We start from the raw sequence: 26,087 nt of genomic DNA, 5'->3' as shown, positions 1-26,087 counted from the left end.
TTGCTTTGCTTGGTTCAGAAACATTGCTCATTTCAATAATGTTTGCTTCCCAAATTAATAATTTCCATTGGGTGTGGAAATGCTTTACTTTCTTTTTTTATCTCCTTGCATATTTCATCAAGTTTAATTATTCCAAAAGTTCCATAACAGAGTTTCCAAAGGTATTACCTGTTACACATTTTCAGAATAGGACTACACCATAAAACTCATTGTAACTTCTACTATGTAGCATAAGCAACTAGATAAGCAGGTTGTTTTGTATTATTTATTGTGGTAGGATAGTCTGTTCTGTACAATTGGCTTTTGGTGATTGAAATATTAAGTAAATAAATAGATTCTTTGCATTGGTTGGGCCAAATTTTCAAAACATAATTTGTATGTGTGTGCAAACAACTTTGAACACTCAATCACTTGGGCACATAATTTCTGTACACTGATGCTTTTGCACACAAATAAAAAATATACACGCACAAACCCATGTTATGTAGACAAATGAAGCACAAATGGGTTTTATATATAAAAATGCTATGAAATGTATGTGCAAGTTATAGTATATGCTCCTTAGGGCAGGGGCCATCTTTTGTTACACGTTACGTTCAGCATAATAAGATCCCAACTGAGGCCTCTAGCAACTCTTGCAATTCAAATAAAAATATTTATGAGTGCAGTTATTGTGCATGCATAAATGAAGGCTAGGCCAAGGTTTCTGAAAATTTTACCTTTAAAATAGTGCTTTTCAATCCAAGGATCTCAAAGCATTTTGTCAAAAGATAATCAATCAATCCTCACAATACCCCAGTGAAGCAGGCAATTTATATCTGTTTTACACCTGGGTAAAATGAGGGGAAAGAGATTATGAGACATGTAACAGCAGGTTAGAGGCAGTGTAAGAAATAGAACACAGAAGTCCTAGAATGTGGTATAGACTTGTAGTGCAAAACTATGTGATGTCAGAATGTCTTCCCAAAAATCAAACGAATGCTTGCAACCTCCTGCACACTTTCATTACCAGGTAAAGTGCCTTCAAGAGGACTATGGTAGTAAGCACTGCACCCAGCAGCAAGTGTTTTCAGGATCAGCCTCTAAATTATTTTTGATGGCATACAAAACAGAACAAGAATTATGAAGACTAAAACAACTGCTAAATCTGCTACTAATGGCTGACTGGAAATACTGCAACATATCAAAAAATGCTTGCAACCTAGAAAAATATGCAACATGAAAGCCAAGACGGTGTTTTGAAACAATTCCCATAATCTACAAATCTTTATGTAGCAAAGTATATTTGAAATATTGAATACATGGGATCTAAAAATAATTGTTATTTTCTGTTAAGTTAAATCTTGGTAAAGTCCTAATAACAAGTTCTTCGGATGTCTGCTCTAAAATACTTATTAATGAAGAGTAGAATAAATTTTGATAGGGGAATCACATTAATTGCAGATTGGATACATTGTTAGGACAATTTATGGATCCCTACATAATATATTGTCGCATCTTGCAGACAGTGGTATTTTAATCTATTTAAAAGAATAATAAAGATAAGCCAAAATATCCATATTTGTGCTTTACCAGCTTCTTTCTTGGACAGTTACAGAGCTAAATTAATCCCTGTTGTAATTCCATTGACGTCAATGGAGTTTGTTCAGGGATGAATTTGGCCCATGAATTTCCAAAAAATTCTCTTAGTTACATTTTATGTGGAAAACACTGACAGCCAATCAATCATAAGTGATTTCTTAGCACAATCATGGAGGTTTCAGTTTACCTACTAACTTGCTCAGGAAACAGATCCAGCAGAAGCTATTCCTTACTTGTCTGGCACATGTCTAAAGAATATGTGGTTGTACGAGGATGGCCTTTTAAAATGAATTGGAAAAGTGTAGACAGTTTACATGAATAAGGACTCCTCTGAAATACAACAAATATACAGTATGTAAAAATATAATGAATCCTTAAAATGTATACCTGAAAGGGCCTGATACTGTAACTTCTCTGCAGGCAAAATCATGATCCCAAGAAGCCAATTGGCAAAACTACATTGATTTCAATGAAACCAGAATTTGGCTCTATGTGGGGACCTCTCATAGACGTTCATGGACATTATGCATATGGTGATGCAGAAGCAGATCCTTTTCTTCAGTACTCCTTCCTAGGCAGTCATTTCCCATTTTATATTTATGCAATTGATTATTCCTTCCCAAGTGTAGTACTTTGCATTTGTCCTCACTGAATTTCATCCTATTCATTTCAGACCATTTCTCCAGTTTGTCAAGATCATTTTGAATTATAATCCTGTCCTCCAAAGTGCTGTCCTCTCAGCTTGGTGTTATCTGCAAACTTTACAGAGTACACTTATATACCATTATCCAAATAATTTATGAAGATATTGAAAGGAATCAAACCTGAGACAGATCCCTGCGGGACCCCACTTAATATCCCTTCTAGCTTGCCTGTGAACTATTGATAACTACTCTAAGTATGCTTTTTCAACCAGTTGTGCACCCACTTCTAATAGGTTCATCTAGTCTATATTTCCCCAATTTAATTAAGAGAAGGTCATGTGAGAGAGCACTAAAAGCCTTATTAAAGTTGAGATATATCACATCTACTGCTTCCTCCCTATCCACAAAATTTATTATCCTGTCAAAGAAGGATATTACGTTGGTTTGACATGATTTGTTCTTGACAAATCCATGCTGACTAAGCTCCTTGTGTTGGCAGTGCATGTCCACACCAGAAGCACTTGCACCAATTTAACTGCCAGTGCGGAGCATCGTGGGATGGTTTCTGAAAGGCAGCAACAATCAATGTAAGCAACACAGTATTTATATTGACACTGTGTCTGCCTAACTACATCAACTTCAATGCTATGCCTCTCAGGGCAGTGGAGTTATTAAGTCAGTGTCGTGGGCAAGTTACATTAGTGGGAGTTACATTTTAGTGTAGAATCTTACAGAGCTAGATCGACGTAAGCTGCCTTATATTGACCTAATTCTGTAGTGTAAACCAGGCTTAGGATATGTAAGGAACTCACTGATCCATTCTTGGAATTGTTAGTGATTATCTCAGAGCCCCTGGAGGATGGGTGAGGGCCCAGAGGACTGGAAAAGGGCAAACATAGAACCTATCTTTAAAAATTGGAACAAAGAGAACTTAAAGAATTATAGACCAGTCAGCCTAACTTCAGTACCTGGAAAGATACTGGAACAAATTATTAAATAATCAGTTTGTAAGCACCTAGAAAATAACAGGGTTATAAGTAGTAGTCAACATGGATTTTTTCAAGAATAAATCATGCCAAACCAACCTTATTCCTTTCTTGATAGGGCTGGGGATGGAGCTGGGCTGGGAGCCAGGGCCATAGCTTGGGGCAGGACTGGGAGCAGAGATGGGGCCGCAGCTGGGCTGTGGTTGGGGCCCAGCCTGGAGCTGTATCCAGGGGCAGGAGCAAAGGCGCAGCCAGGGCTGCAGCCAGGTGTGGAGCCGTGGCCAGGCCGGGAGCCAGGGGATGAGGGCAGGGATGCAGCTTGGGGTAGAGCCAGAGCAGCGCTAGGGGACAGAGCAGGACTGGATGACACACTCTTTCCCCGTGAGGGCTGACTTGGGCCTCGTCACATGCTCCCGAATGCTCCTCCAGGCCCCACTAATGGGGGCGTGAACCACAGTTTGGGAACCACTGGTCTAGATAAAACTACCATAATGTGGGTTGAAAGGCTGTATTAAATGGTTTTCTTTCAAACTGGGAGAATATATCTAGTGGGTCTCCCAGGGATCTGTCCTGGGTCCAGTACTATTCAACATTTTCATTAATGATTTTTATAATGGAGTAAAAGTATGCTTATAAAATTTGTGGAGGATACCAAGTTGTGGGTTGCAAGCACTTTGGAGGACAGGATTCAAAATAACCTTGACAAATTGGAGAACTGGTCTGAAACTAACTAGATGAAATTCAGTCAAGACAAGTGCAAAGTGTTACACTTAGGAAGGAAAAATCAAACGCACAAATATAACATGGGGAATAGCTGGTTAGGCAGTTGTACTGTGTCACAGGGTGCATGGCGGCCCCTCTTCTTCTGGGCCCGGTTGCCCTCCCAGATAAGTCCAGGGACACTTCAGCTTGTGCAACACCCCTGTCCTTTATTCTTTAAGCGTTTTCCCACTACCGGTGTCCAACTATATACAATCCTTATATATTTCTTGCCTACCACAGGCTGGTACCACCCTGCCAAATACTGCTGAAGAGAATCTGGGGGTTATAGTGGATCAAAATTGAATATGAGCAGTGTGCAAGTAGAAATCGTTTCTTGCCGGTACTGCACTCATGGGAGGGACACAGGGGGAGGTATGTGACCTCGCCACGTGACCCTCCATGTGACCCCTCTCCCCCCCCCCCCAGCCCCGGGGCCCCTATGCTCTCCCCATCCCCTCTGACACCCCCCTTTCTATATACAAACATCAACATGCTTAACTACTCACTTTTCCTCCACATATGTAGTATTCAGTCTGTTTATATGGAATATGGGAGTTGGGTGAGGAGCCATTTCAGCATATGTATGACTTATTAAAAGACAAATTTTAAGTAGAACTGTATCCTAAATTGCTTTATGGTATTGTACCCAAACATCGCATTTGAATGGGGGATTCAACTTCCTTTATAGGAACCGACTCCTGAAACTCTTACCAGCCCACAAAAGTGGTCCATAGTCATGCAAATAGTCCCATTGTCTTCAATGGGGTTGATCAAATGATTAAAGTTTGTAAATTGTTCCGGATGAAACTGACAATGCCTGAACTGTCAGATCAGAAGGAGCTTCATTCGAATAAAGGTGGGCAGATGTGTGATAAGTCTTAGCTCCGTTGCCAAGATGAGGAACATATTTTCAGCAAAGTTCTTGGCAGATTCCTGAGGCAGCTGGTTTAAGGCTATCAGTGTCCAGCATTATAATCTTCACTTATAGTTCTCTCACTCACAAAGCTGGAAAATTAGGCATTTGTTTTGCTGCTCCAGTTCCAGTTAACAAAATGCATGTTAGACTAGTTTGGCTGCAAAGAAGAATTCTGTGTACACTGGGGACAACACCTGATTCCTGTCAGGCTGCAGAACGGGGTTGACATCAGAATCCAAACATCCTCTAGTCAGTGCAAGCAGAGGAACTCCTCTAATAATATTGACTGTGATGCAGTATGGATGTCATGGATAATTCAGATCAATGGGGAGAAACAGAATCAAAAACACTGTTTAAATTCCTTCCGTCCCCACCACCTCTCCCCTCCCCTCTTAAGGGCTCCTGACCAACTTAACAGCACAATACATATGCTAACAAAGCCTTTGTTTAAGTTTGTTAGCATATGTATTGTGCTGTTAAAACCATTTAAAGAATTAATGCCCTCCTAGCTTTTAAGGAGCAGAGCACAGCGCCCCCCCCCCCCCCTCAGACTGCAGGGGCTAGCCCCAAGTCTTTCTGGTACCCTGTACCTGCTAAAAATCTCTTGCTGGTACTGCGTACTGGTGGGTACCCCCCTACTTGCACTCCTGAATATGAGCCACCATGTGATGCATTGTGAAAAAGGCTAATATTCTGGGGTGTATTAATGCACTATCATACATAAAACACGGGAGTTAATTGTCCTGATCTACTTGGAACTGGTGAGGCCTCAGCTAGAATACTATGAGAAAAAAAGTTAAAAAGCTGGGTATGTTTAGGCTTGAGAAAGGAGACAGAGGGTGGGACCTGATAAGTCTTCAAATATATATTAAAGGCTGTTATAAAACGGATGGTGATCAATTTTTCCTTATGTTCACTGGAGATAGGACAAGAATTAATCAGCTTAATCTGCAGCAAGGGAGAATTAGGTTAGATATTAGGAAAATCTTTCTAACTGTAAGGATAGTTAAGTACTGGAATAGGCTTCTGAGGGAAGTTTGGAAATCCCCATCATTGGAGGATTTTAAGAGCAGGTTAGACAAATACTTGTCAGAGATTATCTAGGTATACTTGGTCCAGTCTCAGTACGGGGGGCAGAATTAGATGACCTCTTGAAGTCCTTTTGAGCTCTACATTTCTATGGTTCTATCATTCTCTGTTACAGTGTGTGCTAAGGAATGAGAGGCCAGTTTGTATGACCCTGTGCTTGCATCCCATTCCCCGTGGAGGGTTACCAATTACCATGGAATTTAAGTGGCTTGGAGGGCCTTATACAACCCACCATGCTGGGGTGAATTTCACCCTAATTGCCTAGTGTTAGGTATGATCTGAAAACCCTTACTCATATAGGTAGACCTTATTTACATAAGAGTCCAATTGAGTTCAATGGGACTATTTGCGTAGGTAAGGGCTTGCAGGACAAAGCATCTATCTTAGTTTCCTCTTCCATTAGTGGACACCCTCAATGATGTATTTCTAAATTCATTGTGACTAATGTGACAAAGCTTTCATTTTTTTTAAACCATGCTCCACCTTGTGGCTTTCATTATTTGTTCAGTATGCCTGTGGCCTTTGGGTGGGGAATTCTCCAATGTGACATAATGTCACCTATTACTATCACCCTATTTTGTGGTTTGTCTACAAATTGCTGGCAGCTTAGAAAAAAACTTTTGTTTTCAATTAGCACATATGTAAAATAAATTACACCAGATAATTGTGTTGTCAAATATTTATTTAGTATCTTAATACTTGAGTTCACTTACCATTCAGATAAAATTCATTTGAATTCTTTTATACTGACATCGTATTCCTAATTTGCAAATTCATTTCTAGACACAGAAGTAACAAAAGTTTGCATTGGCTTGTTGTGAGTAGTGGTGATGTTTAGGAATTTTAATGTGCAGTTTAGTGTTTTCATAATGTCATTGTGAATCAGTGCTTAATTTTAGCAAGAGACATCTTTATCCCTAAGCTACTTGCTCAGTGCAAAGTATTTTCCTATTTTCTAATTCAGACAGAATGACCGGACTGGAATCCTCAGGGAATTTAATTAATGGCACTCTAATCTACAAACTGTTAGATCTCATTTTATTAGTGCTGCTGTCTCATTACTAAAGTTCACACAATGGGCATCATTCAGCATTGATGGAAACAGGTACAAGTCCCATTATCTTCACCTATATAGTCCAGGGCTTAAATTGGGCCAATTAATTTAACTGTTTATGTTTGCATGACATGTACACCAGTATGTCACAATCAGGTATTTAGTAGTGTTAGACCATGAAAAATAACATATTTCACAGAGATATATAAGCACACAGGTAAATACACAGATAGATCTTTGGTATCCGAGTGTTATACAGAACATTACACTAATCTGTATAAGCATGTAGGTAAATACAAGTATATATGTACTAAATAGGTGTACTACTATTGAAAATTACTAAATGTATATAATATAATACACTGCAAGGATATAGGTAGGTTACGATACATAGGAGATACACCAAGCCTTCTCTAGGTTTAATCATTGCTATATTGTGTTGGATATTTTTATTTTTGTCATAGTGAAAAATTCTGCTCTCAGGTATTCCCATGCAAGCCCACTGAATTCAGTGGAGCTGTACTAGCTGAACTGAGAGCAAAATATGGTAGAATGTTGTTGCTCCTTTTCAATTATAGTCAAAGTTTGGGCCCTGGTTCTGTGTTTTTTTTATAGATACAGACACACCCCGCCAACCAAAACCCCCTCCGCCCACACAGTCCAAAACTCCTGTTAGGTGAGGGTTTGAGATTAATTTATCCTTACAGTTATTTTAACTGAAGAGTGTCTTTTCACTCATCAATCTCAACAAGGTTTTAATTCAACCCATAACAAAGTTTCACCAAGCTCATAACAATATGTATATTTCTGAATATTCTACTCTTTTGTACTACAGCTCCTTGGTCAATCATTGTTCCTCCAAAAAATTGCTGAGCTGGTAACCATCTATGGATGAACCTGTTGTGTTTGATGTTGACAAAGACAGATTCTCTCTCAAATCTGCTTCAATTGTTTTCAGAGTTGAATATTCAAATGTTCTGGTTTGAGCCAGTTTACGTTTATGTATTTTTGTGCTGTTGTCATGACCATTAAGAAGAGTTGTTTCATGAACACTAAACAAGGATTTAATATTGGGGCCAGATCTACACTTAAAACTTTTGCCAGTATAGTAATGCCAGCTAGGGATGTGGGTTTAATTACGACATTTTACATGAACAAAAGGCCCAGTGTAGACAGTTATCCTGGCAAAAGAGTGCTTATTTAGTTTGGGGAACAGGTATAAGCTACATTGGCAAAAGCAATCTTTTGCCTGTATAAGATACATCTACATTAGGAGGGTTTGCCAGTATGCTGGAAGACCTTTTCTAGTGGCATCTGGTTTGATTGATGACTGGGTGTCATCTGCCTTATAATGTACTTCTTCTCTAGCAGAGATGGAAAACCCAAATCAGAAAAGGCACCTCAAAAGTATGACCAACCCAAGTACAAAAATGGCAAAACAAAAGAGATTGCAAATTCTGATGCATTGTTAGAACTAGTGACAGGGGAAGCCTGAAAACTTTCAAAGGTTTAGTCTTGGAGAAACATTACAAAATGTGAATGTTTCTCCATATCATATCTGAACACGGTGACTCCCTAAAGTCTGCAAAATTAGGCTGATAACTGCACAAGAGCAGAGCGTCTCATGATATTTCCAGTATTACTTGTTTCAAATAACCAGAAATAGGATACTTACTATGGTGATGGGCTCCTTAGCCTGCCAGCCAAACAGTGGAATACATCAGACAATGCTGGGAATTGCAAGATTTGGGTTGTTTTTTTGGCACTTCTACTTCCACTCCTAACAAAACAAAATTGGAAATAAATCTTTTAGAACTATGTCTTTATTTAGGAAGTTTTAACACATTTACAAATTCTAGTCGTGTAAATATCAGAGAGAATACAATAATCATTACAAGTGAGCTTTTGTTTAACGAAACATTATACAGTAATATAATCACTGAATCTCTCCATTTAACCAGGTGTTACCATGTTACAAAGTGAGTATTTTCATACTATTTATAACAGAGAAATACATTTTTAACAAGAGAATTAAACTTTTTCAAACAGCCAAGAGATTTGGCTTGGGTGAAGATTCAAGTCATTTCCTATTTTATCTAAGCTATAACCCACTTACAGTTAAAATAGCTACTCTAACCATAAAAAAATAGGTAGATGCAGTGGGTTAATATGCTACCTTTTCACTTCTGAAGACTGCAGTTAAAATTATGTTCACCATAGAATATCAGGGTTGGAAGGAACCTCAGGAGGTAACCTAGTCCAACCCCCTGCTCAAAGCAGGACTAATCTCCAGACAGATTTTTCACCCCAGATCCCTAAGTGGCCCCCTCAAGGATTGAACTCACCACCCTGGGTTTAGCAGGCCAATGCTCAAACCACTGAGCTATCCCTACCCACTTGTTAGCCATATCACATCACCAAACTACCAGCCAATTAGGTATTTTTTTGGCAGCCTGTGCTCAAGAGAGGCCCATACTTGGAACAGCAGAAATGTTGCTGGGTCTAACATACACATTCTCATGGTTAGGCAGGATGTAAAAGGTTAGCTGGTCCAGGTTCAAAATCATCCTCATTCAGGAAGCAAGGAGAGAGAAGGTTATGACCCTTCTTCAAATACTATCTGTTACCTCTTTTAGTTAGTGGTTCTGCCCTCACCAGTTGAGAATCTAACACTCTCTGTGTATTGGTCTTTGTAGTTCTTTTTCTTGGCCCTGCTTGCTTTCCCAGAGACCTTGGGCTCCCAACTGTCAGGGATCAGAGCCTCGTTGTGCTAGATACTGTACAAACACTCTCTGTTCCAAATAGCCTACAGTATAAACCGATAAGTCAGAGAAAGGATGGGAAGAAAGGAAGCTAACATACACACAGAGTGATCCAAGTGATGACTTGGAACCATCATGTTTGATCTATGGTTTGCAGTATTGCCAATGTCAAGTATTCAAAAATCACAAGTCAGGCCTCAAAAATCATGAGACTGATTATTTTTAAGCCAATTTGGTGTTGTTTTTATTTGCCTTCTGGTTTCTCAGCTTTTTAAGGTGCACTCAATCAAGTTTTCAAACTTCTCTCTGAAACTATGAGGACTAGAAAAATGCTTTTTTAAATTAAAACTGAGATTCTCATGGAACCATATAACTCCAGGAGCTGGGGTTTTAAGTAAAACACCAAATATTGCAAGACTCAATATAAACTAAATAGATCTTGTAACACTTCACCTTTTTCTCTGATTTTGGGTGGGGGGCGTGTTTTTTTCCTTTATGGGATTTCTTGTATCTTAGTGTAATATGGGGCCCAGGGTAGGGTGAGGAAGAAGGCAGGAGGGGAATGAGGTAATGGGAACAGGGGAGTGGGAAAGACAGAAGTAGGGGGGAAGAGGTATTGCAGGGGAAATAGGAGGTGGAGCAAGGAAAGGAGGGATGGAAAGAAGCATGGAAGGTGTGGAAAGTGAAGGCATCAGTGGAAGGATGGTGAGAAGTCAAAGCAAACAGGCTATCAGTAAACATCATTGTAAATATACCCATCTTCCTAAAGTACAATGGCAACCTCAGGAGCATTGAAAACTACTAGAGCTGTAAGTGAATATTTATCTGTAATTGCTTTATTTGGGATGGGGAGAAAGGGTGTATCATTAATTAACTAAAGGCTGACCCTGCAAAAACAAATGGGCAGCATGTGTGCCTTCTGACTTCATTCATGTCCAAACTTTACATGCTGCATGCCCATGCCATACTGTGTACATATATATTGGAGAGGGCAATGCTACTTGAAATGCACTGATGCCTTTAAGACTGGTAGCTCTAAAATTAAACCTACCACGTGTATTATGGTTTGCAGGTGTGCAGAGGTTCATGAGCACGTCACTGTCCCTCTGCTCAGTCTATCTGGTTGATTCTTCTGAACAGCAAGGTAATGAAATTTGTGATGGGTGAATCCCAAAAGGTTCAAAGGCTTGGTTCATGCAAACATCCTAAAGTCTGGATGCTTACCCAGAATTGATCCAAAGTTCAAGGTTGTTCTCATTTTCAAAGCTCTTCATAAATCCATCCCTACCAACATCTTAGCCAAAAATGTCCTCCTTCAGCCTTCCTGGTCCTTCTTTCTGTTCAGGCTTATCTTATTACCATTGCCGCCGTCTCCTTTGCCCACTCTAGTCTTTGTGCTTTCTTTTACATTACCTCAAGGCCTGGGACATTCCTCACTTACCATAAGAATGTAAGAACAGCCATACTGGATCAGGCCAATGGTCCATCCAGCCCAGTATCCTGTCTTCCAACAGTGGCCAATGCCAGGTGCTTCAGAGGGAATGAACAGAACAACCAATCATCGAGTGATCCATCCCCTCTCGTCCATTCCTAGCTTCTGGCAACAGAGGCTAGGGACACTCAGAGCATGGTGTTACATTCCTGCCCATTCTGGCTAATAGTCATTGATGGATCTCTCCTCCATGAACTTATCTACTTTTTTTGAACCCTGTTATAGTTTTGGCCTTCACAACCTCCCCTGGCAGAGTTCCACAGGTTGATTATGTGTTGTGAAAGAAGTACTTCTTTTTGTTCATTTTAAACCTGCTGCCTATTAATGTCATTGGGTGACCCATGTTACTTGTGTTATGTGAAGGAGTAAATAACACCTCCCTATTCACTTTCTCCACACCAGTCAAGAATTTATTGACCTCTATCATATCCCCACTTAGTCATCTCTTTTTCAAGCTGAAAAGTCAGTCTTTTTAATCTCTCCTCATTCAGAAGCTGTTCCATATCCCTAATCATTTTTGTTGCCATTTCCTGTACCTTTTCCAATTCCAATATATCTTTTTTAGAGATGGGGTGACCAGATCTGCACACAGTATTCAAGATGTGGGCATACCATGGATTTATATAGAGGCATTGTATCTTATCTATCCCTTTCCTAATTATTCCTAACATTCTGTTAACTTTTTTGACTGTCGCTGCATATTGAATGGATGTTTTCAGAAAACTATCCACAATGACTCCAAGATCTTTCTTGAGTGGTAACAACTAGTTCAGACCCCATCATTTTGTATGTATAATTTGGATTGTTTTTCAATGTGTATTACTTTGAATTTATCAACATTGAATTTCATCTACCATTTTGTTGCTCAATCACGCAATTTTGTGAGATCCCTTTGTAACTCTTCACAGTCTGCTTTGGACTCAACTACCTTGAGCAATTTTGCATTGTCTGCAAATTTTGCCACCTCACTGTTTACCCCTTTTCTCAGATTATTTATGAATATGTTAAACATCATTGGTCTCAGTACAGACTCCTGAGGGACACTACTATTTACCTCTCAATTCTAAAAACTGATCATTTGTTCCTACACTTTGTTTCCTGTCATTTAACCATTTACTGATTCATGAGAGGACCTTCCCTCCTATCCCATGACTGCTTACTTTGCTTAAGAGCCTTTGGTGAGGGACCTTGTCAAAGGCTTTCTGAAAGTCTAAGAACACTATATCCACTGAATCACCCTTGTCCACATTTGTTGATCCCCTCCAAAGAATTCTACAACAAATTCAAATTCTACAAACAAATTTATACAACAAAATTCCCTCTCTCTCTCCTCTCTAAAAGAATCACCTAGCTTCTGAAACATTCTGGCTATAATATACTCACTTTATCTGTGTTTATTTTATCTTGTTTCATGCTGTATTGCATTTACTATGTCTTTGGCCTGTGAACATCTCCTTTTTGTTTAGCTACTTCACCTATCCTATACTCAAATAGCACTACATAAATAATAAGTACAGTTATGTTGGGAGTTAGGTGAAACCTCATTGAAGCTGATGGATGGAATTGCCACCCTTCCTTCAGGACAACTGTAAGAAACACTTAAGCCTTGTGTACACTACACCGTTTTGTAGACAAAAGGCAGCATTTGTCAACAAAACAGTGGAGGTGTACACACTACAACAATGCTCCTCCTGCCAACAAAACTCTCCCACTTTGCCAAAAAAATAAAACCACCTTGAAGAGAGTTGTAGAGCTTTTTGCAGCACAAACTGACAAGATGTCAGTGTAGACACAGTTACGTTGCTGTAACTGGCCTCCAGGAGGTATCCCATGCAGGACCGGCGCCAGGGTTTTTGCCACCCTAGGTGGCAGCGCTCCTCCGCAGTAATCGGCCGCAGCTCCTCCTCTGAAGCTGCGTTCTTGGCGGCGGGGGTCCTTCTGCTCTGGGTCTGCGGGGCACTTCAGCGGTGGGTCCCGGAGCGAGTGAAGGACCCACCGCCGAATTTCCACTGAAGACCCGGAGCAGAAGAAGCCCCTCGCCAGCGAAATGCCGCCCCCCACATCCTGCCGCCCTAGGCGACCACCTAGGGTCAGCTAGTGGAAGCGCCGGCCCATATCCCACAAAGCCCACCGTGACTGTTCTGCTTATTGTTTTGAACTCCACTAAGCTACCTTGCATCTAGCTACACGGGCATGTGCCCCTCCCCTTTCAAAGTCCCAGGATGTTTTGAAACTGCTTAGCAAGGAGAACTCACATAGCTACTGCCCAGCTGAGCATGCTGGCTCCCAGTAGCAAATGCACTGCCGCCTGGAGTTCAGAGGAGGGGGTGGATCTCCTCGGTCTGTGGGGAGAGGAGGCTGTGGGAAAATTTGGAGAGAATCATGGAATCAAAACATTAACACAGAATCATGCCTCTCCCTGGCACTAGGACCACAGCGGCAGGTAGGCAGGGCCAGGGCCGGCTCTGGCTTTTTTGCCACCCCAGGCAAAAAAGCCTCCCGCCACCCCCCGCTCCCCCTGCCGGGGAGCACGGCAGGGGAGGGCGCCAAGCCCGGCCGGGGCTCCGCTCTCCCCGGCGGCCAGAGCGCCCGGCCGGGGCTCCGCTCTCCCCGGCGGCCAGAGCGCCCGGCCGGGGCTCCGCTCTCCCCGGCGGCCAGAGCGCCCGGCCGGGGCTCCGCTCTCCCCGGCGGCCAGAGCGCCCGGCCGGGGCTCCGCTCTCCCCGGCGGCGAGCCCAATCGCGGCCCCACTCTCGGGCCGGAGTGCCGCACCACGCTGCCCCCCTCCAGGTGCTGCCCCAAGCACATGCTTGGTGGGCTGGTGCCTGGAGCTGGCCCTGGGCAGGGCAGGCTGCTGGGGGTGGGGGAGGCAGGGAGAGACTCATGCTGTGCAGAACCAGGGAGGGAGGCAGGAGTTAATACTGGAGTGTGCCCCTCCCCTCCCCCCCCCCCCATCTCTGCTGAGCTGGGGGAAGGGGGGGGGGGAATACCAGCTGCCTGTGCATCAGCTTCTGCATCTGGCTGCTGCTGTCTGAACTTAAAGAGACAATGTGCCAACACATTCCCTCTCCCCTGACACTCACACACTGTCTCTTTCTCACATACACACTCCCCACACACACACTTTCACACACACCCCCGTCACACTCTCCACATCCACACTTCTGTGGGCTTCTTGTGTTAGTGATCAGCAATGCCAGTTTGGTCATATTACCAAGTGTTGCTTTAAAAAAGTGATTTAAAACGTGTTACTTTTCAGACACACACGACAATCATTACAAGGTTCATAGCACGGTGCAAACAAACAATGCCAGGCTCAGCACACTACAGCAACGCACATTACTGTGGCTCAATGTCAATACGCTCATTCAAGGAATCCCCCAGCTGAATAGCCCCCCATTGAGCTCCTCTTATAGCCTTGCATTCATAACGCACAGCACAATACAGAAGGGCAGTGCAGGATCCATGCTTTCTGGCAGAGGTGGCTGGGTTGCAGGTTACCCAAGCAGTTGAAAAGCGGCTGGCAATCTAGTAGGATGCCCATGGAATGATGGGATTGAGAAACCTGCATCCTGTGATGGCTGAACCTGCCCCCATTAGGCACAGAAATCCTTCCCAAAACACCCTCGGCCAGTTGCATAGTGGGATAGCTACCCACGGTGCACTACTCTGTGTTGATGCAAGAGCTGCTACTGTGGATGCGCTCTGCGGATACAAGGAGCACAGTGTGGACATGCAACAGTGGTTTAATTACAGCAGTGGCTGTATGTCAACAAAATTTGCATTGACAAAACTCTGTAGTGTAGACCAGTGATTCTCAAATGGGGATCTGTGGCCCCCTGGGGGTCTGGAAGCCCTTTCAGGGGGCTACAGGACCCGGGGGCTGAAACCTGGTCCCCTGAGTCATAGTGCCCCTCCCCCAGGCTGAAGCTGGGAACCCTGGCGCCCTCCCCGCCATCTGAAGCTGGCAGTGATGTGGGGCTGAAGCCCGGAGCCCCGGTGCCTCCTTCAGGTTGAAGCTGAGTACCCTGGTGCCCCCCTGCAGTGCTGAAGTCAGGAGCCCCAATGCCCCCTCCCCATGGAAGCCAGGAACAGCAGGGGAGCCCCTGCACACACCCCACCCCCCATATCCCAGGCTGAAGCCGGGAGCAACACCAGGCTGAAGCCCTGAGTCCCTGCGCTCCCCGCGGTTAGAAACCCTGAGCCCATGGGTAGAGTTGGGGGCACAAGGCTGTTACTGTTGCCCCCCCAAACTGCAGTGCCTTACCCAGAGGGGGGCACTCCCGTGGCAGCTCATCCCCCTTCCTCTCTCCCAGTCCCTCTCTGGCCAGGTCATAGATGGGAACATAAGAACGGCCACATCTGGCCCAGTATCCTGTCTTCTGACAGTAGCCAATGCCAGGTGCCCCAGAGGTAATGAACAGAACAGGTAATCATCAAATGGTCCATTCCCTGTAACCCATCCCAGCTTCTGGCAAACAGAGACTAAGGACACCATCCCTGCCTATCCTGGCTAATAGCCATTGACCATGAATTTATCTAGTTTTTTTTAACCTTATTATAGTCTTGGTTTTCACAACATCCTCTGGCAAGAAGTTCCACAGGTTGACTGTGCATTATGTGAAAAGCCAGAGCCAGGCAGTGTGGGGCAGCTGCTCCTCTGGCTAGGGGTTCCATGAAGCACGCAGCCATGGCATTCCCCCGTCTGCTGCTGGTGCCCAGGGTTGTAGCTGCTCCTCAGCTCCCAGCCCCCTCTGACTGCTCACTCAGCCAGTAAAAGCTGTCCAGGTGGAGGGACCCGGCTCTGGGGAGGCAGAGCCCTCAGAGAGCAGCCACTGCAGGGGGAACAGCACTGCACACAGCTTCTAGCTCCTTTTCTCCCTGGAACCTGAGCTACCCCCTTCCCGCAGACAGCCCCTATCTACCTCCTCCCTGCACCCTGAGCAACACTCCTGCTGCACACAGCTGCTAGCTACCCCCTGCCTACACCCTTAGCTACTCCCTGACCCCTGCCCATACACAGGCCCTAGCTAACCCCCGCTCATGCACAGACCATAACTATTCCCTCCCTGTACCCTGAGTTACCCTCCTGCCTGCACAGAGCCCTAGAAACCTCCTGCCTGCACCCTGAGCTACTCTCCTGCCCATAGGCGCTGACTTCCCCTCTACCCGGTGAGTGCTCGACCCCCCGGCCGGGCCTCTGTCCCGCCCCTGCCCCTCCCTCATTCCACCCCCTTCACCCAAGTCCCCGCCCCTTCTCTGCCTCCTCTCCTGAGTGTGCTGCATCCCCGCTCTTCCCCCTCCCTCCTGGAAAGTCCTAAGTGCCTCCAAACAGCTGCTAGGTAGCCGGGGGAGGAGGGGGGGCGGGAGAAGAGGAGTGGAGCCGTGGCACGCTTGGGTGGGAGGCGGCGAGGAGGGGGGAGCTTGGCTGCTGGTGGGTGCGGAGCACCTGCTAATTTTTCCCTGTGGGTGCTAGGGCCACCAGATGGGATGAAGAAAATATCGGGACACATGGGGGGGGGGGGGGGGTGTTCCTGCCAGCAGAGCAAAGAAGAAAAAAAAAAAAGCCGGCAAAGGAAAAAAAAAAAAAAGAGAGCGGAGTCCCGTCAGTGGAACAAAACAAAAACAAAAAACAGGAGTGTGAAATATGGGGACAAATTGCATCCTGACCAAACATTGGTCGGGACACAGGACAAACGCCTAAATATCGGGATATCTGGTCACCCTAGTGGGTTCTTTAACCCCCCCCCCCCCCCCCGCTTTTATCAGGACGTCTGGTCACCCTAGTGGGTGCTCCAGCCCCGGAGAACCTAGAGAGTTAGCACCTATGCCCCTGCCTGCACACAGCCCCTAGAAATCCCTTCCCTGCACCCTGAGCTACCCCCTTACCTCCCCCCAGAATAGAAGTCAAATTACATCTATGCCCAAGGGTCATCCCCCCCAGGCCCGGAGTCTTGAGTTTCCCTCCCACCTCTCCTCCCCTGCTGGGCCCTGGAGTTTTTATGGCATGTTGAGGGAGACTCAGGAAGAAAAAGGTTGAGAACCTCTGGTGTAAACAAGGCCTTAAGCTCCTTTTTGGAGTGGGATAGCTGAAACAATGGGAGCCACCCCTCAAAACAGAGGCTACATGCAAGGCCACTCATAAGCTAAACTATGTGGGTAGAGGGGTTTCACTGGGCACTGAATGCAAATGCAGAGGGCTGGGGGGATATTGTTTTGGTGGAGGGGTGTGTGTGTGTGTGTGCGTGCGCACGCACGCACATGTGTGTGAGAGAGAAGCAGGGAAAGCAGATAGCGAAGGCAGCCGAAAGTGAAAGACAGCCAGAGAAGTACTTTTAGCGTGACCCTCAGAGAAAGCTATGAGAGTGTTCTTTGGGTAGAGAGAAAAGCAGGAAAAAGAGGCTTGGAATATTGAGCAAGGAAACTGTGTCCTGTTTGATCACTACTGTGTTCAGGGAAACAGGACTTTGTGTACACTCTTTGTAAATAAACAGTACTGTATCACAGAAATACCTGACTCCATCATCAATTTCTCCTCCTAATGGAAACAGCTCACAAGACCCTGAATACTGGCTCATCACTTGGGTAAAAAGGGGTATCAGTAACAACAACAACAACAACAACAGGAGTACTTGTGGCACCTTAGAAACTAACAAATTTATTAGAGCATAAGCTTTCGTGGACTACAGCCCACTTCTTTGGATGCATATAGAAGTGGACTGTAGTCCACGAAAGCTTATGCTCTAATAAATTTGTTAGTCTTCAAGGTGCCACAAGTACTCCTGTTCTTTTTGCGGATACAGACTAACACGGCTGCTACTCTGAAACCAGTAATAATAATGGATATCCAGTCAGGCTGGAATAGAATGGCCAGACAGATAAGGGATGGTATGATGTATGTTTATGTGACCACAAACCAAAAGAGAGTTAGTAGGTCTTATTTTAAGCACACCAGTCATGGCTGTATCCCTTTCGGCAAGTATTCATCAGTAATTTAGAAACATGTTCCAGTAAAATATCTGGTTAAGCAGTACCTTAGCTACAGAGATAATATAATTTCTATTTATAATAAAGTATGAATTATTATATATTTACTAAAATGGATTGTATACATAGCTAAAATACTTTGTCATGTTATATTTTTAACATTCAGAAAAATCGCTGTCATATTTTAAGTGAATTTTACATATTCCCAAATATGTGAAACATAACATGTACATACAATATATGGAAAAATATATTCATTTTCCAAATAAATGGTCTCAGCCACAAATCTAATTTTAGAGATGTCAGTTTGTGATGACATCTGCACTATGAGATTCATGTCTGGAAATCACATATTGGCCAGGTTCTCAGTTGCGGAAATAAAAAAAAGCTAGGGAAAACTCTCTCTCTCTCTCTCTCTCTCTCACACACACACACACACACGACTTTGTGATTCAACCTTCCCAACTCTTTAGTACAGGGGAAGGCAACCTGCGGCACCCGTGCCGAAGGCAGCACGCAAGCTGATTTTCAGTGGCACTCACACTACCCAGGTCCTGGCGGCTCTGCATTTTAATTTAATTTTAAATGAAGCTTCTTAAACATTTTAAAAACATTATGTACTTTACATACAATAGTTTAGTTATATATTATAGACTTCTAGAAAGAGACCTTCTAAAAACATTAAAATGTATTACTGGCACGCGAAACCTTAAATTAGAGTGAATAAATGAAGACTCGGCACACCACTTCTGAAAGGTTGCCGACCCCGGCTTTAGTACAACAATTATAAAATGCTGATGTTCTAAAAGGCTGTGCAAAGTCCAATTTAATTTGCAAATTCAGTATTTTACTTTTGGAAAAAATACATTATAATATTTTAACCATCTTCTTGGCAGCAATGTGTCATCATTGCACTGTCCTGGAAATCCAATGGTAGTACAAGTTTCCTGCATACTTCTACCTCTGGAGCCAAATTGACCAAATATTTTTTAGGACCCAAAGAAATTAAAGCTCTTTAGGTTGATTGGTTGGGTTTCCCCCCCCCCTCCTCTTTCTTCTTTTGTCATATGAGTGAGGAACATTTTTCTTTATTTTTTAAGTAAACATTTTAATTTGGAAAGGATCCTAACTAATTCTATCACCAAACAATGTACCAAGGCAATGTCTCTGAAAGAATCCTCCGGGAAAGGGAGCATGGGTGGTAAGGTTTAGCAAGTGGCGGGTGGTTAGGTATGGAGGAGGTTCAGTGTTGATTGTATGGCAAGTATAAATTGCTCCTGCTTGCTACACCTGACCTAAACCCACCTTAGCAAAGAGAAGGAGTTAGACTGTCATACAGGACACACGTGCTCTGTTCCCAAAGTGTTCTGTAGCGTCTGAGAGAGCAGAATTGTTGTGTTGGTGTATAGTCCAAAGAGAGCAGAGATAAGCTTGCATGGCAAGGGTGGTGGGTACCTTAACTGTATTTACTGGTTTTCAGAGGTTTAAGTTTAGCCACTCTCCATGTTCTGGAAGAGCATGAGGCACCACCAGGCAACCTTAACAATCTGTGTTAACAAAGATTTAGGGCATTTAATTTCCTTGGTTTTTTAAACAAATAATTTCTCAGTGCCCCCATGTACCACAGCCCTGTTCTTTCCTCCACTATCTCTGCCTCCTTGTCAATGATTACCCCAGGCACAGAATGCACAGTTAGTCCCTTCACTTCTTCTTAGCATATACACAACGTGCCTCAAGTGACACATGACCAGGATTCATCACCGAATTTGGTCTGCTGGTTGGATCATTACCTTCCCTAGCTCGGGTCAGGTACTGACAGGGAGTGCGACATGAAGGCTGATCCATACCTCCCACCTTTTCACTATTCCTGCATCATTTCATCAACTCTGGTCTATGTTTGTCCAGCACAGCCTGGTTCTCCTGCCTCCCCCTCTGATGGAGAGGCAGGCATCAGCATGGGACCAGCAGGTTTGGGAGAACTGGGGAGAGGGTGTAGGGACTAGCATGGAGTCAGTAGGGACATTTTTTGAAGGCACAAACAGATGTGGGGGAGCACAGAGATGAAGGTTCCCCAACATCCCTCTCCACACACCTTTGATGCCCTGTGTAGACAGGTGCTGACTCACCCCTGCGGCACCTCCTGCTGGTCATCCTCGGGAATTAGCTCTTTGACCCACAAGTGCCCTCTGCAGGCCAGTGCGTCACTTGCCGTTGGCCTCCGTGTCCCTCTCAGGACCCCAGTGCCATTATCCCAGGGTTCTTCCTCTTGCAGTACCCCACAGTCTTACTGGGTTTCCCCACCCTAGGGGAACCCTCACTCCCTCTCCCCACATCACCTCAGTCATGGCTACTGCCAGTCTCTGTTTAGCCCCCACACCCTAGGGCGGATTGCAGTCTATCAGCCAATCATCACAGGCAACAAGGGGTTTGGACTGGCTGCCTTTACCCACTCTCCGGCTGCCCCTCTGCAAGCCCAATACCTAGGTGGGCCTAGAACTAGGCCTGACAGCCTGGGGAGCTGCTAGCCTAGGGCTTCCCAGCTCCTAAGGCCTTTCCCCAGCCCTGCCTTCCTCTAAGTCCCCTGGGTGAGTTCTCAAGCAGCCAGGCCTATCACCCTCTCCACTCAGAGACAGACTCTGTCTGCTTGAGCTCCTGGCTCAAGCCTTTATAGGGCCAGCTGGGCCCTGATTGGGGCATGGCCCCAGCTGAGCCTGCTTCCTCCCAATCAGCCCAGGTGTCTTGCCCTTCCACAGCCCTCCTCCAGGGCTGTTTTAAATCCCTCAGGGCAGGAGCGGGTGACCACCACGCCACACCCTGCTTTCCATCTCACTCTTCCCTGACTGCTCCAACAGCCCTCCTCCCCACTGCTCAGACCCCCATATTCCCTTCAACTGCTAAGACACCCCCAGCTCTGCTCTGACATTGCTCCATCACATCCATTGCTCTGATGCTCCTACATCCCCGCTGCTCCAAGCCCCAACACATACAACCCCACTGCGCTGAGCCCCACCCCGCACACACCAGGATCACCCTCCTCCTTATGACTCCCATAGGAGGAGGGATAGCTTAGTGGTTTGAGCATTGGGCTGCTAAACCCAGGGTTGTGAGTTCAATCCTTGAGGGGGCTATTTAGGGAATGGGGGTAAAAATCTATGCCCTGTGAAGCTTGGAGGGGCTATGGGGAAGAAGCTGGTGGGGCTGTGAGGACTCTATCTACTAGATAGGGGGAGGGGTAGAAGAGTGGAGATACAGAGTCCCTGCCTCTGATCTGGGCTGACTGTTTGGAGAAGGGGCTCTACACATCCACCTGCAGCACAGGATGGTGTGAAATGGCCCTGTCATCTCAAGGAGATGCTCTCAGCTGAGTAAGAACACCCTGTGAATACAGCCTGAAACAATAGCTCTGAGAGGTGTGAATCACTCCATTTATCTCAGCCTGGTCTCATTTTCCCTCTGCTGGGCATTTATTATCCCTACTCACACATTGGGGGGGGGGGGGGCAAAGAGAAGGGCTCAGTCCCCCAGCCCATAGAGGGACAGATCCTGGCTCACATGGGAAGGGAAGTGATAGGGGCTCAACCCATCCCAGAAAGGAAGGGCTCCCTGGACCTGGCTCACATGGCGTGCAGGGAGAGGGTCTCAGATTCCCTCAAAGGTGCAGGGCTAACACATAGAGGAAACAGGCAGAGAGGCTCAGATCCCACACACAGAGGAGCAGTGTCCTCCCTGATCCCCCTCGCAAGAGGGAGCAGAGAGAAAGGTTCAGACTTTCCAGAGGAGCAGTGCCTCCCTGATCATGGCACTTATGGGGGGAGGGAGACAGGCTCAGACACCACCCACAGAGCGGCTGTGCTCCCCAAATTCTGTCTCACACATGGGGCAACAAGGACCCCCAGAAGGCCAGGGTACCCCAGATGCCAGCTCACATGGCAAAGTGGCAGAGGCTCCCCATATGCTGGTTCACACATTCCCCTTCCTCCCAACTTTGTGTGAGATACATCCTCCCTCTGGACCCTGCCCTGGAGAGGGGGACCATGAAAGGAGGCATCTTCCCCTGGGCCCAGCCCAGGCAGGAGGAGGGGAGAGAGAGGGGGCAGAAGTTTCAAATGGGAGGAAAGAATGTATAACTGACAGCCCACCCCGTCCCAATCCCCCCACTCCTCTTACTACCCATGTCTCCCCCTTCTAGCCGCCCATCTTTTCCCTCCCGTTCCCCTTAATTTCCACCCCTCTCCGTGGCTCAGACTCCCCCAACCCCTCTCCCTGCCCCTTCATCTCATTTCCTATTCCCCATCCCCATTTATCACCCTCTTCTCACTGCAGCCCTCTAATTCCCCTCACCTCCAAACCCTTACACCCCCATCACTGCTCTGCCACCTCCACCCATCCCCCCACACTCCAACCCCCCATATTCTCAAGCTCTGCACCAAAAAAGTTATAAGAATCTGAAAATGTTATGAGCAGCTCACGCGATGGGGCTGGGTATCAGGAACCCCTGCCTTGACCAAATTACTTGCTTTCCTTTGATCATACTTAGCTCTCTCATTAAAGCCAGAACATGATTATGTTATCCTAACTCCTTCCTGGAGTCCTCTCTCTATTTAATTAATACTGATTTATTTTACAGTACTTCTAAAGCAGAATCTGCATGTCTATCTTAGAACACTTTAAAAATCTTGCTCTGAAATTAGAAATGTTGGTCTTGTGGGAAAACTTACAAAGGATCTCCTGCAGAAAGCAAGGAACATGCACCCGACACATTCTTTGAATACCTCCAAGGGTAGGGTTCAAATTCACAGTCCATGAGTGTAGATCAGATTCAATGACCACAGTATGCTATCTTGAACTAGGGTGACCAGACAGCAAATGTGAAAAATCGGGACGAGGGTGGGGGGTAATAGGAGCCTATATAAGAAAAAGACTCAAAAATCAGGACTGTCCCTATAAAATCAGGACATCTGGTCACCCTACTTTAACCGCCTTCACCTCCTCCCCTGAGCGCACCTTCCCCGCTTCTCCCCCTAGCTCTCAGCGCTTGCCGCCACAAAACAGCTGTTTTGCAGTGGCAAGCGCTGGGAGGGAGGGGGAGATGGGAGAATGCGGCACGCTCGGGGAAGAGGCAGGGCTGGGATTTGGGGAAGGGGTCCAATAGGAGCAGGGAGGAGGCAGAGTTGGGGCGGGGACTTTGGGGAAGGAGTTGGAATGGGGGCAGGGCAGGGAGGAGGCGGGGCGGGGTGGAGTCGGGGTGGGGCTGTGGGCGAGTGGGAGGGCTGAGCACCCACCGGCGCCGGGAAAAGTTGGCACCTATGGGTGTTTGTAGCCCTTGGCTCATTTATGGGGCTGGTCCTGCCGAGGCTGACTCCCTTGATCCTGCGGCTGCTGCAGTTTGAACCACTTAGGCGCCGGGGCTGGGACATAGAGACACAGGGTTTTTAGGGTGGTGCAGGAGTCCTTGAGATCAGGCAATTTGCTGTCTGTTTTTTTGCAAATAGGGTCCAGCCGTCGAAGGGCAGGTCCTGCATTGACTGCTGAGCCTGAGTAGACAACCCAGAGAGGAGCAGCCAAGAGGCTCGCCTCATGGAGATAGCGGAAGCCATGGTGCAGGCAGCACCGTCTGCAGCATCTGATGCCACCTGGAGGGCCACCCTGGGCATGGTCATGCCCTCATCCAGGATTGATTGGAAGCCTCAGGGAGCGCCCCTTCGAACTTGGCCATGGCTTGCCACATATTGAAGTCATATCGGCCAAGGAGGGCTTGGTGGTTGGCCACTCTCAGCTGAAGGCTGGAAGATGAATAAACCTTTCGTCTGAAAAGATCCATCCTCCTTGAGTCTTTATTTTTGGGGGTGGCCCCGGTTTGTTCCTGCCTTTCCTTGTGGTTAACCACCTCAGCCACAAGGGAATTGGGGGCTGGGTGGGAGTATAAGTACTCATGTCCTTTGTTTGGCACGAAGTACTTGCGTTTGGCCCTTTTAGAGATAGGCGCCAAGGAAGAGCGGTCTGCCACAAGGCATTAGTGATCTTAGAACGCCCTTCATGAAGGGGTAGAGCCACCCTGGCAGGAGCCGAGGAGCAGAGGACATCGAACAGAGAGTCAAGGAGTGTGCACTATGATTCCATTAACTCCCCTTCATGGAAAGAGCAAGAGGCTGCTGCAGGAAGGTCCCACAGGGAAGGAGCACCAAAATGTCAGATGTTTGGGGCGGCATATGTTGCAAATTCTTAGAAAAATGACAGATTCCACAACCGGAACATTGCAGAGTCCACAGAGCCCTGATTGGGGCAGCTCACAGCTGTGGGGCTGCTGTTCCAGGCTGTGTGCAGACTTGGGTGAGCATCACTGCATTGGTTACACTCTGTTTTCATTTTCAAGGTTCTGTATGCAACCAAAAGGACTAAAAATATTTAAAAAAATGAAAGCTGAGATTCTGGAGCACAATTCTGCTGCATGAGATGAACAGAATCCATGAGGTTCTAAGGTGAGTAGTATTATATTTAATTTGCAGATTGAGAAACTGAGGGCAAAAATCCATCCCACTGCAGAAGGCCTGCACATGCTTTATGCACCGAGATGCCTAGTCCTATTTTCTAACCACTAGAGCATGCTGCTTCCAAATTTGTAACAGAGGACCTCATAGCTCCCTCTTGCAAAAAAGCCTGTAGCTGCAGGAAGCTAAACTGGAAGTACTTTGTTTGAGAGTTGCCTTCCATATATTTCTCCCCAATTGTTCTATGGGAGGAAGGTGTGACGTCGTGCTGGCCCTGGGTCTCTAGTCGCTTCCGCATGTCTGTGCAGCACCAGTGGTGCTATGTAGACAGGACTACTACAGTCAGAAACTATGCCCAAGTATCTCACACCGCACATACCCTTTAAAGGGAATCCCAACAAGACTTGGACCAGAGCTGGGTAAAAATTCATTTTCCCATTATTATTATTTTTTTTTTTTTGCCATTTTGCATCAGGATGAAACTGAGACCTTTCAAAAAATTTTCTCAGTGAGTGTCCTAACCACTGGGTTATTGGCTATTCTGATCTCTCTCTCACACTCGGTCCTTGTGACAAGAAATTCCATTCTGGAGCTGAGAAACCCTTCCACAGGAACTGATATATTGCCACAAAACGTTTTGGTTTTGATGAATCAGCATCTTCCAACAAAACAACATTTTGTTAGAAAATTCCCGACCAGCTCTAGTTGGGACCTGCCCAAAACTGTATTACTTTTTTGCCCTGACTGTTACACAGGGGCAATGGGAGGATTCAATGCATCCCCTTGACTTGCCCTCTGCTCATCCCCAGAACCCAATGAAGCCCTTTGTGGGGCCTCGGGAAGGGGGAAACAATGAAATAGAGGTAGCTGACCCCCCAACTTCCACACAGGAGGAGGAAATTCATGTGAAGAGGGTGCACAGAACTAGGGGATACAATCGGGTTAAATAAAGTATATTTTAAAACGCTGCATAATTTTCATCTCTTTAAACCTGCTAAGAGGATATTATAAACAATGGAGAGGAAGACAAAGTAAAAATCTAATAACAAACAAACAAAATAACCCTGATAGTGTCTTGTACATATACTTTCTTCAGCATATTAAACCGAACTCAATAAAACATGTGAACTGTATATTTTTACATAGTAATTATTGATTATTATTAATATTATTGCTTACTGGCCTGGCATCCTCCGCTTTCTCTCCCTGAGTCTGCTCAGTCCTCCAGGAATGAAGTGTGATTTTTACACTTTACATCGCATTGCAATGATTTATATGTGGGTCCTGGCCTGTCACATGATGTCCTTTGACCTGCACAACATGATGTA

At 45.5% G+C, this 26,087-nt stretch overlaps 1 protein-coding gene across 2 annotated transcripts in view; it reads right to left on the bottom strand.

Annotated features, from left to right (window-relative positions):
- FBXL2 (F-box and leucine rich repeat protein 2) overlaps positions 1-8,807 on the bottom strand; it is a 177,833-nt gene extending 169,026 nt beyond the window's left edge. For both annotated transcript variants that reach the window (XM_065587189.1, XM_065587185.1), the window contains exon 1: positions 8,708-8,807. The gene's annotated coding sequence lies outside the window, so the exon portion shown is untranslated. The remainder of the gene's footprint in view (positions 1-8,707) is intronic.
- Between the last annotated feature and the right edge of the window lie 17,280 nt (positions 8,808-26,087).

This window comes from Chrysemys picta, chromosome 2 (assembly GCF_011386835.1).
Source record: "Chrysemys picta bellii isolate R12L10 chromosome 2, ASM1138683v2, whole genome shotgun sequence".
Classification (NCBI taxonomy): domain Eukaryota; kingdom Metazoa; phylum Chordata; order Testudines; family Emydidae; genus Chrysemys; species Chrysemys picta.
The sequence above is the reverse complement of the archived record's forward strand: the minus strand, read 5'-3'. Positions and strand labels throughout refer to the sequence as shown.